The sequence below is a fragment of the Meriones unguiculatus genome, chromosome 11 (assembly GCF_030254825.1).
Source record: "Meriones unguiculatus strain TT.TT164.6M chromosome 11, Bangor_MerUng_6.1, whole genome shotgun sequence".
NCBI lineage: Eukaryota > Metazoa > Chordata > Mammalia > Rodentia > Muridae > Meriones > Meriones unguiculatus.
The window spans coordinates 16,842,586-16,851,867 of NC_083359.1; positions in this window are offsets into that span (position 1 = coordinate 16,842,586).

Sequence of the window (9,282 nt, forward strand, 5' to 3'; positions counted from 1 at the left end):
CCTCCTCTTTCTTCATCCTCCCACTAGGGGGCAAGCTTGATTGTTCCTTGAGACAAAAGGCAGCATCTTGGAAAGAACACTTCCTTTCCCTCTAAGATAGCTGGTCCTTTCTCCACCATCAGTAGAAACTACACTCCTTGGATGCTTTCCAGTTCACTGGAAGTGGGCTCTGCCACAGACCTTTTGGTTACATAAACCTATTCAAACTCACTTTCAAAAATACAAAAGTTACATGGGTTGACGAGTGACTGCTGACAGCCGTGTTTTGTACAGTCTGGAGAATGATCTACCCTAGCTATGTTTTCAGTTTTGGAGGAGTGAGTTTATTAAACGTACAGTAAGGTAAAGTGAAAGAACCGATGGCGGGCGTATGGATGGTTAGAAGTGAAAACAAAATCAACTTGGCACTCAAAATGTCCAGCAGGAATTGACTGAGGAAGGTCCCCTAATGCAGTCCGCTGGAGTTTCTGATAAAGAAAGCTCCCTTGGGTGAGGCTTCCTGATAAAAGGACAAAGAGCAGCAGATGGAGATGACATCATCAGACAGACAACCCCAACATCCAGCAGAAACGGACTGGGGAAGCTGAGGCAGCAACTGAAGTTTCTGAGTGAACTCTGAGCTTCAGCTCCTCCTGCTCCAGGTACTTTTATACCCTGGGATAAACACGGGTAAGGCCTGGTGGAGGTGCCCCGCCAGCTCTTCTCAAAGACACAGTGTTCTCACTCCTGGGCTGTTGTGCTGTTCTCACCTCCATGTCACAGAGTTAGAAGGGCAACCCATCCACAGACGGGGGTCTTAGAAGGTACTTTGATGGGGGGGGGAGGGAATGGCTCAGTGGTTAAGAGATCTGGCTACTCTTCCAGAGGACCCAGGTTCAAGTCCCACCACCCACACGGCAGCTCACAACTGTCTGTAACTCTAGCTCCAGGGGACCTCCCCCCACCCCACCCCCGCTTACTCCTGGTGAGAACCTACCTTGGCTCTTTCGTTTAATGAGCCCCGAATAATGTCGTCCGTTTGTAACAGGAGGCTGTTACCAGTTCCCATTCTAACCGTCTGCACTCGGCAGGGCCTGCTTTCTCCCTGTCTCCGACACCGAGCGTTTTTCACACGTTTCTCTGTGGTAGACAAAGCGCGGCAGGCAGGAGCGTTGCGTTTCCTTCGCCCTGATGATGAATACTGTGCACGGAAGGCATGCCGCTGTCATTTACTGCGTGCTCGCTGCACGTCGGTGCTGAAGGAACAGCAGGGAACGGTGTCCCTTCTCTCGCTCCCTGGAGTAGTCCACCATGTGTGTGTGCGTGAGTGTGTGTGTGTGCACGCGCGTGTGTGTGCATGTGTGTGTGTGTGTGCGTGTGTGTGTGTGCGTGTGTGCGCGTGTGTGTGCATGTGTGAGTGTGTGTGTGTGCTCGCGCGCGTGTGTGTGTGTGTGTGTGTGTGTGTGTGTGTGTGTGTTACATTAATTTTTGTTTTAGTGTGTGCACAGGTGTGTGGAGAGCAGAGGGTGCTGTTGCTGTCTTCCTCTATTGCTTTCCTACCTAAGACAGGCTCTCTCACAGGTTCAGTGAGACCAGGTTGCAGGTCAGCTCCCGGGTTCCTCCTGTCCCAGCCTCCCCAGCACTGGGATTACAGGTGTATGCCACCATACAGGAGTTTTTACAGGAGTGCCGGGGGTGGGGTGGGCGTGGGGATCTGGACTCAGGTCCCCTTTCCCGAATGAGCTGCCTCCCCAGCCCCTTTCCCTACTCCCCTAAGAATATTTGGGGCTGGATTTTATCCCTCCGATCCATGTGCTGTTCCTGTGACATCACATGGCTTTAACCATGAGGACATTAGAGTTTAACAATTAATCTTTCCACCTCATTCCTCCTCTACAAACATGTCAGATGTGCTCCTGCTCATGTCCAGTAGTCAGTGACTAGGTATGCTGTGCTTGGGAAAACAAACACCTCTGAACCGTGACTGGGGAGCTCCCTGGATCTAGAGAGAGCGGGAATAGAGATCTTTCCTCTAGAGACCCCCTTCACACTCTCAGAAAGTTCTATCTCTGTGGCCCCCTTCTATTCTTGAGCCTCGGGTACAACCTGCTTTCTCCTTGAGCCCAGCCTGGAGCTGTTTATGTCCTACCCAGACCCCAGAGGGTATGGGCGGTCTAGGGTTAGCACCTGTTCTTGCACGTACATACGTGCTTTTACATGCACACACACACATACACACGCACCTTTTCCCTCTGCTGTCTTCATCCTCACTCCAATTCCTATAAGCAAGTCCTGGAAAATGACTGCCCAATTCCTACATCTTCAACCTTAGTTCATCTATTCACTAAATACTGACCAAGAACCTCCCGGGTACTGAGCATGTTATTAGGAAAACATTTCAGACAAACAGAACAGGAACATAAGCTGGGGCTGGAACTGCAGCATCACAGTAGGGTGCTTGCCTAGCATATACAAAACCCTGATCCAATTCCCAACACTGCATGAAATGGGGGGAAGGACACCTGTAACCCCAGGATTGGGAGGGAGCATGGCAGAAGAAGACTCAGAAGCTTAAGGCCATCCTTGGCTATGTAGCAAGTTCTAGGCTAACCTGGGCTATCTGAGATCCCATCTCACACACCCAAAAGTACAAACCATCAATGGTAGTATGAAGGAAATGAGGTCATTCAATGGAACTTTATATAATTTGCTTTATATGAGGGGTCTGGAAAGCCCTCACGGAGCAGGTGACCAGAGCAGGGATCTGAGGTGGGGATGAGCACCTGTTGGCTAGCATTACCAACGGAAGGAGCAGGAAATGCAAAGGGCAAGGGAAAGGGTTGTGCTCCCGTGTTCTAAGAATAGTGAACGAGGTGGCTGCCTAGCAGATGAAGTCAGAGCGAAGCGGGGTGGACGGGATAACTGTGTTGACCTTGTAGGTCTTGGCAAGGATTTTTGGCTTGTGCCCCGAGATGGGAAGCCAGGGAGCTGGCATAATCTGGGCTTACAGTCTAAACAGGATGGCTCCGGCTGCAGTGGGAAGACTTTACTGTAATGGGCAAAGGTGAAAGCAGGAAGGGTGACTGCGTCCATCCCTGACTAATTCCTAACTAGTCCGCACCTCCAGTCGAGGTCTCAGCCTGGCCTGCCCAGGCTTGCCTGTCTCCAGGCCTCTCCTCGGTCATTTCCCCACATAATAACAAAAGGAAGTTTTAAAATGGCAGTTACTTCTGTTAACTTCCATGCTTCCTCACTGCTCGTAGACAAAGTCTAAAACCCCAACCCCTGCTCACAAGGCCCGGTGGGGTCAGCCCTCCTATGCCCTGCTCACACCGCTCTTGGATCACACAGTGACCCAATCTGTGGGCTAAGCATCAAGCCCCCTACCCCAGACTCTCCCATGAGTCCTTGATCTTTGGAATTTCAAACCCAATCTTTCCTTCTGCTTCTCTGAATGACAGACAGGCTTTATTTCCTTCCCTTACTCCTAGAGACCTGCTGTGCTTCCAAGGATGAACTTGAGCTCCTGATCCTTCTATGTCAGATGCTGGGTTATAGCCGGGTACCACCGTACCCAGCTCCCTCTAGGTGACTCAATGGAAGAAGAACCTATAAAAAATGCTTGAGGGTACTCAGGAGGTGTATGTATTAAGCAAGAGCTGTCCCGTGTCCCTTTGCCACTGTAGAGAGCTGTGAAATCAGACCTCATCTTCACTAGTGTCTGACCATTTGAGGCTGTAAGGCCGAGAGGCCTCAGTGGTTCCTACAGGGCCCAGGCTTGGCATCAGCCATGTGCGCTCAGAAACCCACTAGAGAGGTAGTCAGTGAGTATGTCTGTCTCCCCTGTCACTCGGAGACTGGGACTCAGAGCCACTCGCTCCTCTTCTTTACTGACAGAAGCAGCAGTGGACAGACAAACACTCAGCTCCTTTTCTCACCTGTAGGCACACAGGAAGCCAGTGCCCAGCCACAGACTCAGAGGAAGCAATTATATGGATGATCTAACTATAATGGGATTAACGTGCTCCAGGCCTTCCTGCTGGCCAGGTTGTGTGAGCTCAGAAAGGCTGATGGACTTGTCATGGTCCCATACCAGCTAATCTCAACAGCGAGAAAAACTAGGACAATTGCATGTTTCCTCCTGGAAGAGTACTGCTTGCTCCACTAACAGCCAGGAAAGTAGGGGGTGGGGGTGGGGGAGGGAGCTGAAATGGCAGCTGGCCAGCTGGCACTGCAATGTGGGGTTTAAGGAGACCACCAGAACATGGAGGAAAAAGGTGGGCAATCCCCCTCCCCCGCCCAGAGGGGACATTGATTGGCCCAGCAGATCTTGCTTGTCTACCAGAGAGCTGACAGTCTGTCTCTTCCTTCTCTCTCACTTCCGGGTTAAGCCTTTGTGAGGAATCAAACACAGCAAAGAGGCAATAGAAACCCTCCAGCCAGGGCTACTCCCTGGCCTGGGTGGAAGGCCTCTAGCCCTCTGTTTGGGCCCTGACAGCCCGCTTGGGTGTTGGGGGTGGGACTGTCTTTTTTTCTCTTAAAAAAAAAAAAAACATGAACCACTAGGGTGGCTGCTGGTGTCCAAAGTTTAGGGCTCTATGGAATCCCCCATGCTGCAAAGCTCCAGAACGTTCCTTCCTGCCCAAGGTGCTTCTAGACTTTTGCTTATTGTGGGGAACACCTTATCGCATCAAAAAGAATCCCAAATCAGAGGGCTGAAGTGACACTCACCTTGTCAACTGGTGACAAGAAACTTACCCAAAGAGAAGCCACCTTCTTTTCTGTCCATTATGGCTGCCATCAATCCATGGGTGGGTCCCTCTAAACTGGGGCCCACCAAGGATGCTTCACACCCCTCCAACCCCCCATCAGGTGGCTCTGATGGGGGAAAATGTCCTGATGATCATCCCTTTACAAACCTAGTGGCTTTAGAAAAGGCAATAGAAGAGACTTGCAAAACAATTACTTCCTCCGTCCCAGCAGCTCCCTCTGGCCACACCAAATCTGCCGCATACCCTCCTCTTCCTCCTAAGCCATCATTCTGCAGGCTCTCCCTCAGCCCCTCCCACTACTACCAAGCAGCTTTGTATGTCCGGGACTCCACTGTGAGTCTGGAGATCCAGGCATTCCCATTTCATGTTAAACCCCCGCCCCCCGCAAGGTAAACCTTAATTGGTACCCTTATCAGGCCGGAGATTTAAAAGCGCTCAGACAGGAGGTTAAAGAAGACCGCATTCACGTGCAGTGGGCCAGATCTCTTCTCTGAAGTCAGATCACCGCCCAGGATTGGCGAGACATTTGTTGCTCTCCTCTCGCCGGCCCACTTTCCCTACAATGGGAAACTAACTCTATACAGGGATGAATGCCTCCAACAATTCAGGTGAAATCAGGCCCAAAGCAATGTCACATGGGGGTAGGATGAACTTTTTGGCCAGGGAGCCTTTTCCACAGGAGCCCAACAGTCAACTCAGCCACCAGGGATCAGGTCCATCCCTCCTCTCTTGAAGCCTGGGACGGGATTAGCCCACCTTCTGGCTTACAAAGCCCCAGCTCCTCCGTGCTCTTCCTCCACTGAAAGCAGGAAGAGGCTCTCTCTGACTTTATTCATAGAACAAAAATGAGCTTAGAAAGAAAAATTCCTAACCTGTTAGCCAAAGACCTCCTTAAAAACTTCACGTGAGAGGGTATGGCTTCTGAGTGTAGGCTTGCCTGCCAGGGCCTTAAAGATGAATGCTGACAGACTGTGTCCACTCGGGATATTGGGACAACATCCCACCAGGCTGCTTCTATTGGCCAGGCCTTTGCAGCTGTGATAAAAACAGAAGGGGCTTATTTTAATTGTGGTAAGCAAAGGTACTGGAAAGACAAATGCCCTGAGGGAGCCCCCCACACACACACACACCAAAAATGCCATCATCCCCATGACTGTCTGTCCTGGTGCCATAGGGAATTTCACTAGAGCAAAAGCTGTCACTCTCATTATAACAAGGATAGCAAGCCACCGGAGCCTTTCAACTTAAAATGGTGCAGCCCTCAGTCCCAACAGTTAGAGGGGAAAACTGCTCCAATAAAAAGGCTTTATGGGTCTCCAGCATCTCAGAAGGCTCTCACCCGAAAATCACTATGAAAATAGGAGACAAAACCATTCAAAGGCCTTATTGACACTGGAGCAGATAAAACCATTTTAAGGCAAGAAGTCCTGCAAGGTTGGGAACTAATTCCTGGATCTCAGCTTTTGGGTATAGGAGACTGCACTCATGCTTTTCCTCCCCAAAACAAGTGTACAAATGGGAAGACCCGGAGGGGTCTACAGGCTTGATATGTCCTCTTGTGGCCAACATTGCCACCAATCCTCTAGGAAGAGATATTCTGGAAGCCCTGGAAAGTACCCTTTCTAGTCAGCCCAAAGAGAATTACAATAAATGACTGTCGCCGTCATAAAAAACTTAAAATCCTTCCCCCCGGGTTTCCCCTAATTCTAAGGGTGGCTGTTAAACATAAAACTCTCTGCCTTGACTGGCTCTTCAGTGAGCCTATCTGGGTTTAGCAATGGCCTCTATCAAGGAAGAAAGTTAGTAAAATAATAACTCCAACTTCACCATCTTTGTCCTTCCCGTAGCCCGTGGACCACCTGTGTGTTCACTATTAAAAGGGCAAGGGAGTGTCTTCAAGAACAGACCTCTTGAAAGGATAGTGAGATAAGTGGGGTGAGGGGCCTGTTGGGTGAGCATGAGGACCTGAGTTCAGATCTCAGTACCCAGACCTTTTTTTTTTTAGGTCAAGTGTGGCTCTGGTCGCATGCCTATAACATCCCCCCCCCCATACTGTACAAAGTAGAAAGACAGGAGGATCCCAGGGGTTACTAGTCACCAGCCTAAGGCCAAGTTCAGTGGGAAGATCCTGTCTCCAAGAAAGAAAGTGGAGAGTGATGAAGTGGGACACCAGATCTCCTCTGTCCTCCACATGCACAGAAACATATACACCTGCACAAAGCCACGCCCACCAACACACCATATGCACACAAAAGTAGACAAACACACAAACTTATATATGTACATGTATACATATGCACACATAAATACACACATACATGTACACATACATGCATATATATGCCATCCCTTGGAATTCTATTTTAAGCTAGAGAGTGTTGGGCATCTGCTTCATATCTATAAGAACTTCTCACTTTGAGAGAAAATTCTAGAAACTGTCTCTAGTCCTAAGACTAATCTTTCTTAACAGGCAGGCAGACACTACCCTTAAGGTTTTTGAACAACAGAAATGCAGCTACCCGGGAGAGAGAGAGAAAGAAGAGGGTTTTATAAGCAATCTTGCTGTTGGCAGCTGTCCTGCAGTTCCCTTGATGTGACCCAGAAGGAAGGAAGAAGCCATCTGCAGCTAGATCCTACGGCTTCTATCCTGAGACTTGTCACCCACTAAAGCTGGGACATTTTGCAAACAGAAGGGACACCAGCAAAAGGACTACCCAAACTGTTCTTAGAGAGGGAAGGTAGGAAACCAAACCAGTTCATTTCAGTCTCTCTCAAAAAGATGAAGACTAGCTGGACTAGTGCAAACCTTTAATCCTACCTGGCACTCGGGAGACAGAGGCAGACCTCTGAGTTCCAGGCCAGCCTGAACTACAGTTCTAGGATAGTCAGGGCTACGCAGAGAAACCCTGTCTCAAAAAATAAAAATAAAAACAAACAGACAAAAATCAAAGATAAAGGCTAATGGGGCCAAGTGCCTCTCAGCCTCCCTTCCTTTAGCGCCATCCAGGTGTGCACCAAGGTGGCCTGGGTCACCTGGGAAATAACTGGCAGGGAAGCCGAGCTCTTACTGGACACTACAGGTTGATTCCTTAAAGAGGTACAATATCTGAGAGAGAGTGTGACAAGGACTGGGAAGAGGTGAAGTTAAACCTTTTCTCAATCCTCTTACTCATGCTGTGGGTTCCTTTTTTAAAATAAACATTAATTACGTTTTGGTTTATTTACCTGGAAAGGGGCAGGCCATAGCACACATGTGAAGGTCAAAGGGCAGCCTATGGGGGTCTCCTTCCACTTTGTTAGTCCCAAGGCTTGAACTCAGAGTATCAGACTTGGCAGCAGTTGCCTGCCACCTCACCAGCCCCAGAGTGGGTTCTTCAGTGCCCATTTCTGTCTGTTTCTGGCTGTTCTATTCCCCTCTTAGGGAGATGTTCTAGTTGGGTTTCTGTTGCTATGGCAAATACTGTGATCAGAGAAACTTGGGGAGGAAGTGTTCAGCCTACACATCCAGATAACAGTCCATCATTGAGGGAAGCCAAGTCAGGAACTCAACAGGGGTGCTGCTTCCTGGCTTGCTCCCCATAGCTGGCTCAGTCTGCTTTCTTATATGACCCAGGACCACCTGCCCAGGGGTGGCACTGCCCACAGCAGTCTGGACCTTCCCACATTAATCAGGGAAGTCCACCCACCCAGCCATGCAGACCAATCTTATGGATGCATTTCTCTCAGCTGAAGCCCCTTCTTCCCTGATGACTCTAGCTTGTGTCAAGTTTGTGGCAAAACAAACAAACAAAAACAAAACCTAACCACACCAGGCTCATGATCTTCCCCAGGGGTCATGCAGCTGGGCTCGCAGTGTTTCTCCATGAAATACCATCAGTTCCTGAAGCTAACCTCTGAACATATCTTAGCTCAAGTCATATGAAGCCTGAACACAGGGGTGAGAGGGACAAACTGTCAGCATCAAAGTTACCTTGGAACAAGCTAACAGCTAAACATGAAACCACAACTGGTGTCAGGGCAGTGAGTTGTGAGCTTTTAAAGCCAGGCTTGCAGCTGGAGAAACAGCGCAGCGGTTAAGAGCACTGGTTGCTCTGACAGAGGACCCAGGTTGGGTTCCCGGCACCCACCTGGCAGCTCACAACCATCTGTAACTCCAGTTCTGGGGGATCTGACGCCCTCTTCTGATCTCCATGAGCACCAGGCATGAACACAGTACACATGTGAGAAAAAAAATTCACACAAATAAAAGTAAATAAATCTTTACTGTTGTAAGGCTTAATATGCTTCTTCAGGTTTTCCAATGATATTTCCATTTTACTGGTTAAGAAACTAGGCAAACTGCGGTTGGAGAGATGGCTTAGAGATTAAGAACACTGCCTGCTTTTCCAAAGATCCTGAGTTCAAGTCCCAGCAATCACATGGTGGCTCATAACCATCTATCGTGTGATCTGGTGCACAGGCTGCTGTATAAATAAACTAACTAAAAAAAAAAGAAAGAAAGAAACCAGGCACAGGAAAATACAGTTCATAT